This window comes from Delphinus delphis, chromosome 12, assembly GCF_949987515.2.
Source record: "Delphinus delphis chromosome 12, mDelDel1.2, whole genome shotgun sequence".
In the NCBI taxonomy this organism is placed as follows: Eukaryota; Metazoa; Chordata; class Mammalia; order Artiodactyla; family Delphinidae; genus Delphinus; species Delphinus delphis.
In genome coordinates, this window is record NC_082694.2 from 18,693,038 (window position 1) to 18,702,584 (window position 9,547).

The following is a 9,547-nucleotide window of genomic DNA, read 5'->3' on the forward strand; positions in this document are numbered from 1 at the left end:
ATATAAATTCTCAAGTTCCCCTCCAGTCCTACTGAGTCATAAGCTCCCAGTGGGACAGGGGAAGGGAGCAGAAGAACCAAGCAATCTGTGTTTCAACAAGTCCTCCAGGTTATTCTGTCACATGTCGAAGTTTGAGAACCACTGTTGGAGATCGAGAGCTCATATGATGCTGTTCACATGTGTTTGACAATTGTTATTTTTTTCCTTAATCTCTTTGCAATCCATGGATGTAAGCGGCAATGCTGATATTTGGAACTCTCTGAAAGGAAATGTCAGTGCCTTCATATTCCAACTAATCTACAATTCTTATGAACTAAGATTTCCATAATTAAATGCTAGCATTTAAATATCAAATTCATCTGAGGCTTGAGGTCTTCTTCCAAGTGTACTTGCTGTTGGCAGAATTCGTTTCCTTCTCATGCTTTCAACATGGCTCTTTCCATCTCTTAGCCAGCAATGATATAGCGTCCTTCTTATGCTTGGAATCTCTGATTACTCTTCTGCTTTCTTCTTCTGTTTTAAGGACTCATATGATTACTTGATACCATCTGGATAATTCAGGAGAGTCTCTCTTTTTTAAGGCTAGTTGAATAGCAATGTTGATTACATCTGCAAAGTTCCTTTCGCCACATAATGTAACAAATTTTGGTGTAACATTAGGGAACAAAGAACATGCTTGCCATAATTCTGTCAATCGCAGAGTTAAAATTCAGACATTATATTAACCCAAACTAATGTAGTCGACACCTGTAACTGAGTATTTTAATGCCTTTCTATATTTGAGAAATTTCCTTTCTAAACTAATATTAGTTGGTGGTAAAGTCATCCTTTGTCTATAGACTCAAAAGTTTTGGATAATTATTTCCCTTGCAGCAAAAATGTTGTACCAGGACTTAGGATGCACCATCTAGATGCACCTGCCCTTGGAAGGCATTGATGCAAAGATGCAAGAATGATCAGGACTCATCCCAATTAGAAGTTTTGGATGTGATTCTGTGGACTACCCAACATCATTTAAGTAAATTCCTTTTCTGCTGACTTCAGCCAAGGCATATTGGAAAATAATTTCTCATAGATGTCTCATGTTCCTGCACATATTAACTGCCCTTTGTTCTTGACTGTTAACAATATCTCTATATCAAGTAGCCTTGGAAGGTAGACAATGGCAGGTTTTCTCATAGGCCTTGAAAGACGAAGATAGTGTCTCCCTGTGGAGCAAAGAGCAGGTGTACTCATAGCTTTGGAAAATAGAGACAATGTCTACTTCCATAGCAAAGGCTGACATAATTAGTGCTTATTATAAATCTTATGACCCCCCCCCCACACACACACACAGATGGTGGGATGTATTTCCAAAAGTAGACAAGAGTAGTCATTTTTTTCCTTAAAAAATTTGAAGCACGTATTGACAATATGTTAAAATCAAACTACCAAAGCTAAGTAATAAATACAAATGTATGTGATTTATTAAACTTTAAATTATTTTTATGCTTCAAATTATAAAGAAAAAATTGACTTCTAATTTTTTTTTAGTGTAGAGCTATAACACCATAAATTTTAGGTGTATGTTAGAACGATTTATTTAAGAAGATCATTCTGGCATTTTCACCCGTACATAGGTGCGGACCGGCGTGTCCTTGGGATTAGAGAGCGGGACTTTTGGCTTGCAAGCGGGAATGGCTTAGGTCGTACACGGAGAAAGAACGATTTAAAAATGGGTGATGTTGAGAAGGGCAAGAAGATTTTTGTTCAGAAGTGTGCCCAGTGCCATACTGTGGAAAAGGGAGGCAGGCACAAGCCTGGGCCAAATCTCCATGGTCTGTTTGGGTGAAAGACAGGTCAGGCAGTCGGATTCTCTTACACAGATGCCAACAAGAACAAAGGCATCACCTGGGGAGAGGAGACACTGATGGAGTATTTGGAGAATCCCAAGAAGTACATCCCTGGAACAAAAATGATCTTCGCTGGCAATAAGGAGAAGGGAGAAAGGGCAGACTTGATAGCTTATCTCAAAAAAGCTACTAATGAGTAATAGTTGGCCACTGCCTTATTTATTATGAAACAAATGTCTCATGACTTTTTATGTGTACCATATTTAAATTGATCTCATACACTAGAATTCAGATCATGAATAGCTGATGTAATATTTCTGTCCGGATTTAAATAAGATTGGCTTGTGGCTAAATGAATATGGTCAGCTTTTGGAATTTTGATAGTAATTCTGGTTCAGCAAGTACTGTCACTGTTTTACCCTTCTAAAGAGATGATTAAACTTGAATAAGGAATGTTAATCTTTTCAGGGATATGGTAAATGCCTTCTCAAACCCTATAGGAGATTGGTTTTATATTTAGATTTCTATAACTGGTTATATTAATATATTTAAATATTGAGAAGCTCCCTTCACTGTCTCATAGACCAGCAAAATTCACCTGTGTTTCAAGTTGTGTTCATTCACCTGTTAAGGCTAGGGCTGAAGATACATTGACAATGTCCACTTTATCTTTTTGGTCTTAAATATGCCAATTTAATTAAAATTCTCCATCTAAAACATTGCGTTTTACTTAATGAAGGGCATTTTAGTGTGGTTTTGTATAGCATCAGATAAAGAATATTTAGTACTTCTCACATTTTATAGATGATCTTTTTAAATTTTTTTTTAATAGATGATCTTTAAGATCAGGTGTTTTTAAAATTCACCGTGACATGATAGGTTGGGAAACTTGCTTGTGAATTCTTTACAAAGTCAGACTAAGTTATAATTCAGGATTGACTTTTAAACAGGTATTCAGAAACACAACTATAGAACTACTGTAGATGTGTGATTGGTAATGATGCTTTTGCCAACTCAGAAGGGTTAAGGTCGAGGAGCTCTATCATTAGCACAGATTTGTAAATTATCTGATCATAAGGCTTGAGAATTAAAAACAAAGTCTCAGATTAAAAAAAAAAAAGAAGATCATTTCAACTTAGCACAATAAATTCACAAAGATATTCATAAGTAATTAAAATATCTATAATTTAAAATTTTATATTGTCTAGAAAGAAATTAGAAATCTAGTTTTTTTAAATTTTTTTTATTTTTGGGGAGGAGGGTGGGATCCCTAATCCCAGCATTATTCAAGGGCCAACTGTATACGGGAAGTGAAATATCAAGGGATCTTGGAAATATTTTTCCCAAAGGCAAAGACCAGAGAAAGAGAAAGACACAATGCATCTGAGATCAAATAGAAAAACGCTCCACACTCGTACTCTTTCAGTATCATTGTGATGTAGATGAAATTTATGACACTATGAACTTGAGTTCCAGCTATGCTGAAGTTCATGGAGTTTTCCAAACTAAGCTGTACCTTGCCTCCCTGCCTTGGCTCAAGTTGCTTCCTCACCTGCAGTGCTCCTTTCCTCACCATCCACTTGAGGGACAGCTACTCATCTTTTGAGATTTGCCACTCTGAGGCCTTTCCTGACCACCCATTCTTACTCCTGGTAGTTTTAAATTGCACACCCCTTTCTGCCACTACTGTGCTTTCTCTATAGGTCGACCACAGCACTTCATTATTATAGTTAACATGTCTATTCTCTCCTACTACATGGTACGCTCAAGAGAGCAAAGCTTTTATTTTCTTTGTTGAAACGTCCACAGCACCTATCACAGTGCCTGGCCTGTAATTTTGTGCATAATTAGTTAATGAGTGAGTAAATGATTAGATGGATGGTGGGTGGAGTTCCAGTAGATCTTAATAAATATTGAACGGCAACCTGCCTTGACAGTTGAATATTTCCACCATGATTCCAACTCCTCACCCCCCGATACTGATTTTAATGAAAATAGTTAAATAATCACAAAGAGGACAGAAATCCTTTCCTTCCTCCACAGACTCTTTATTGAACTCTTACTTGACTATAAAAAACTACTTTAGGAGCTAATGAATGAATTAGGAGCTAATCTAGCTGAATATTTTGACTGATCTCACACCAATCTATTTTTTTGCATGGGTCAGCATTAGTATGTATTAAAACAATCTGTATCCAGATTAATATATTTAGCTATATAATTGAGTATGCATTATTTTTTGTCTTAAAACTACTATTCAATAAGCAGACCACAAGTTGGTAGAAAATTTATATATGTGCACTTTACTCTGACCTAAAACTGAACCCATAAACTGCATTGTTTATTTTCACTGAGTCAACTGAGCTACTTCATACTAATATAGCGTAGATAATTCAGTATTTTGAAATTCTTTATTACTTCCCCAATGCAATATTTTTGGATTTCACAAATGAAACCCTAATGTTTGGTAATGAGTGGAACATTCTTTTTTTAAAACAACAAGAGTCTAATTAGATGGGTAAGAGGTCCTACAAGATTTATTGAGTTTGGGACAGTAGTTTTATGTTTGTTTGCTGTTTGAAGGATGGAAGAAAGGAGTAAAGTACCAATCTAGAAGGGAAATTTCTATGCAAAATTTTCATTTTTGAGAATTTGCTAGTGAGCTGGGTATTATTTTGGAAAAAAAGTCCAAAGCAATATTTTATTCCAGTACAAAAAATTCTGAATTTTTAAGGTAATGAAATTTTTCAAAAGTTAAGTAAAATCAAATAAATATGAATTAAAGATTTGACAGTTTACAAGAACTTCAACTTCTATACTGTATTCTACTATTCAGGGTAAATTTTAACTGACACATAGCTTCTGCTTTAACATGATGATATTTCCCAGTGGTATTTTTATTTCTAAATTCCCATTTTCTCTATTAAATACTCAAGCCAACGCTATTTGCATCAAATATTGCACTGCCCCTGGAGATTTGTTTGCAGGGCTTTCTACTTTTATCAACTCTCTATTCCAAACAGATCCTATGAATTTCACCCTTAAGTCAAATGGTTTGGCAGAGGAAGACATTTCGGGGTAAAATTTAAATAGTAATGACAAGTATTTTGAAATATTCAACAGTCGAAACTTTTTAGTCTTTTTTTCCCTAAATGTATAAAACAAGCAAACATACTTTAAACAACGACAGTAAAAAGCTATTGTACTAAACAGAGACAGTCAACAGCTGGTAGAAAATTGAATTGAACTTTGTCCAGAGACAATAGAAAAAGGAAATTAAAGGCTTCAAATTGCTTATAGCAGGCCAGAGTAAATCCAACTGCTTTTTGAGGTCATTAAAACATCTTGAACGATTTTCCAAAGATTTTTGGTTCAAGAGGCCCAAAAAGATTTTGCCAAGCACTACTTTCCTCTTATTGTATTTCATAATAAATTTAATCCATATGTTTCTGATTCATTTATACTTCAGTCATCAAACAGTTCTTGTGCAAGAGCTATTTGATTTCTAAGAAGTCATTTGAGCCTTTTATAGAAGTCTGCTTGTTTCCCTTGAAGTTTTGTAAAACTGAAAATACTTGATGTTCTGAACTGAGCTTTTAAGCTTTTATACAATCATAGAATCTTAGATATTAAATGCAATCTATCCCAACATCCATCCCAAAGTAGAATACTTCTTACCAATCTTTGGCAGATAAAATTTTGGTTGCTTCTTTACCATTTTCAGTGATAGGGAACTCATTATTTCAGAAAAAAGCTAATTCCATCAAGACTCATACTTTCCTCTCTCCTGTCACACAATAGCTTGGCACTTATAAGGCTAAGTGTGGTTATGTGTGTGTGTATAATGACTTTGTCCTTTTTCTCAAATGCCTCCTTGTACCTTAATGCTACCTTCCCTTTGTTTTGATAATTTGGGAATTTACCTTACATAGAGAAACTATCTTGAAACACCAGTTTGTCTTAGAAAAGCTTCAATTTTTTTGTTTAAATATGTAAAAGACCTATAGATTTTGCATAATGTTTCCATTTAATCCATATTACACCCCAATAAGAAAATACCGGGCTTCCCTGGTGGCGCAGTGGTTGAGAGTCCGCCTGCCGATGCAGGGGACATGGGGTCGTGCCCCGGTCCAGGAAGATCCCACATGCCGCGGAGAGGCTGGGCCCATCAGCCATGGCCACTGAGCCTGCGCGTCTGGAGCCTGTGCTCCGCAACGGGAGAGGCCACAACAGTGAGAGGCCCGCGTACCGCAAAAAAAAAAAAAAAAAAAAAAACACCACTGTCCCATTTGAAGGGGGAACCTGAACTTCAGAGATTTGATTAACTTTAATGAGGTCACATGACTGTTTAGTAGCTCTTGTATTCAAACCCAAGACTTGTTGATTCCAAAGGCATGGATCTTTCTTCTGCACAGAACTGAATTTCCATTAAAATTTCCTCATAAGGTCTTTCGAGAATGACGTATAGCAAAACAGACTGAGCTTTACACAGCTACATATTTAACTGCTTCAGAACTGTCTACGTAGTAGGTTGTGTCCCATGAAAGCACTATTTTTGTCAGTCAAAAACGTTCAATGTCTACAATTTTTATGACTCAGTTTAACATACAGATATTCTTGACACCATGTTTGCCTTAAGTTTTGTAGTAGAAAATTTCAGGTGGTGCATCCATAAGCTCAGCAGGCTGAGGAAAATTAAGTGTTTTCTTTAAAAAAGTTAAAGAAATAACAGACCTTTGCTCAACTGTAAATACTTTTTTTTTTTTTTTTTGCGGTACGCGGGCCTCTCACTGCTGTGGCCTCTCCCGTTGCGGAGCACAGGCTCCGGACGCACAGGCTCAGCGACCATGGGCTACAGGCCCAGCCGCTCCGCGGCACGTGAGATCCCCGCGGACGCGGACCGGGGCATGAACCTGCCTCCCCCGCATCGGCAGGCAGACTCTCAACCACTGCGCCACCAGGGATGCCCCAAGTGTAAATACTTAATTAAAAATTTAAAGTCCCAAGGGACTGGCTCCAGGAACCACCCTCACAGGCCCCTCTCCACAATACCAAAATCTGGGCAGGCCCAAGTCCCTTACATAAAATGACTTAGTACCTTCATCCTGCGGGACGCCAGAAGAATCCTAGTACCCTCATCCTGCAGGACGCCAGAAACGGAATCCGGCGGGAAGCGGAATCCCGCGGGAAGAAGCGGAATCCCGCGGGAAGAAGCGGAATCCCGCGGGAAGAAGCGGAATCCCGCGGGAAGAAGCGGAATCCCGCGGGAAGCGGAATCCCACAGGCGGTTTTTAACTTAAGTGACTTTTTCTCATCCTCCTTTTTAAAAAAAGATCATGATATGAGGAGCTACTCTCTGTTTCTGGGTATAAAGTAGGGATACATGTTATTAAAATTTTATTTGTTTTTCTCCTCTTAACTTGTCTTTTTATCACAGGGATGTCTCAGCCAAGAACCTAGAGGGGTAGAGGGAAAATTATTGGCCCCCTGCCTCCAGTTTGGAAACCAGTTTAGGACTTTCTGAGACACCATACTCATTTTAGAGGCTACAGACATGATCCTAAAAAGCTAGCAGAAGCTAGTGAAAGCTAAGAATTGTGCACAGTTAGCTTTACCAGATCTCACTCCGTAGCGCCTGGTCAAGAGAGGTAGGTAAAAATTTCTTGCTCCTTCCTTTCCAAATATAGATTAGCAGGAAAAAAATATTTGTGTGAACTTTTTTCTTAGGTATAGTAACTTTGTTAAAACTTGGAGTACTCTTGTTTTCAATTGATCCTTTTCCTCCTAGAGATGGTAATTGTTTCCTTTTGTCTCTGTCTTGTGTGTCATTTATCATAAGGAAGAGAATCATATGTGTGATGAGGTTTTCCTTTTGGCTTGTTTTATGTGTTGGGAGCTTGGCTTTGTGACCAGTGAGAATATTATCTCTGGTATCCTCCAGATAGAGTATGCATGTACCAGCACCCACTGGGCAGACAGCCCAGTAGGCTGTGGATCCAAGAAGCAGATTTCTCTTTGCCCAACTGTGCCAGCTCTCAGGGGAGTTTATTATAAGTGTCCTAATCTGTAAGGGGCCCTTGTTGTCTCATTAATGCTTAAAAAGTCCCATTCCAGTATTCCTGCCCAGTGTCACAGATTAGTGGGTCTGTAACTAGAGGTGTTTCCTGTTCTCATGGGAAACTAGTGCACTACACGGTGCTTACCACCTGTGACAACAGTGTTCTTTGCTTTCTTAGGATAACTTTGGGGGTGGATTTTCTGGATCTTGTGAAGGCTGAATTTCTTTTGGGATGCCTTTGCATCCATGGTTAACCCATAAAAAGGCTTATTGGTTTGAGTTACCATTGGATTTAATATAAGATTCTACACTTGTCAATACCAAGATGATGGATTCTTTGAATTAGATAAACTTCTATATTTGAAAAAAATTAGTGAGGTCTCATTCTAAACAATTGCCTTATTGGTACCTAAAGACAGATCAAATAGAAAGGAGGACACAAAAGAGTTTGGCAGCTAGCCTTAAGGATTCCTTTAATAAAATGAAATTACAAAGACCTTTTGTCTCCACTTTGAGAAGATGACACCAAAATTAGCGAAGAGTTAGATCAATGGACATTCACAACCACACTCACAGGGGTGTTCTTCCCATCCACATTATAGTGGTTACCAGGCAACCCATATGCCCACCCCCCCCACCCCACCCCCACCCACCCCGCCAGGGCAAAACAGCCCTCACAGAGGAAATGGATGACTGGAATTTCATTCAGGTTTTCACAGGTAAAGGATCACCTGGAGGTCAATGTTCAGGGGCTAATAAAAACAATAGTAGAGGTTTTCCTCCAGAATGTAAATTGATCCAAGGTTGAATTGTGTGCTCAGAAAAAAAAAAAAAGAAAGCCTTCCTTAAAGGCTTTGATAAACTTTTTAAAGTCACACTAAAGCACTAGGATGTAAAGATCTTCTGATTTCCATCATAGTTGGAAATCTGCCTTACTATAAAGAAACAAAGTTTAGGTGGATAGGTAGGTCAGTCACTTGATATTCAGGATACAACCTAATTCTTTGAGGTAATAGAAGGAACTTTGTCTTGCAAAGCTCTGCAAAACCAGAAATATGGCTCCAGAAGCAATTCAAAACCCAACTATCATTTTTACCAAGCCCCAAACCCCTCCTATTTGTCTCAAAGTCTTGTATATAATGGGACACTGGAAACAGAATTATCCTGCACTTAAGAAAAAGAGGAAATTTAAAAATAATAATTTTTTCCATACACCTCTGATAACAGGCATATATTCCCCAAAACTTCTAGGAGAAAATTTGTATACTTTCTCTGTACCTTTGAGATGTAAATCTTCTACCCTGTCTTCTCTAGGACCTAAGAGCTATTCTTTCAAATGCAAACTTAATGGAGAATTTCTCATCAGAAGGAGATAAAAGGAACTATTTGTAAATTAGGCTAATAAAAAAATCTTAAATATCCTCTCTACAAATATTAAGTAAAAACTTTAGCCATCTGGGCTGGTAAATTTAATTTATTCCTACTGCCAAAACTCAGTTTGGGTCAAACTCCTCTCTCCTTTAAACTAGTTAGATTTGCATGACTGAACCTGTCATCGTTAAAATTTGGTAGCAATTGCTATAACATCTCTGTGTTGGTCTGTAGGTTTACATGTTTCTATATATGTATGTTATATATGTGTGATATTTTTCTACCT

The 9,547-nt window shown here is 37.7% G+C and overlaps 1 pseudogene; it reads left to right on the forward strand.

Annotated features, from left to right (window-relative positions):
• Positions 1–1,714: 1,714 nt before the first annotated feature.
• On the forward strand, positions 1,715–2,032 carry LOC132435622 (cytochrome c-like; annotated as a pseudogene).
• Positions 2,033–9,547: the final 7,515 nt, after the last annotated feature.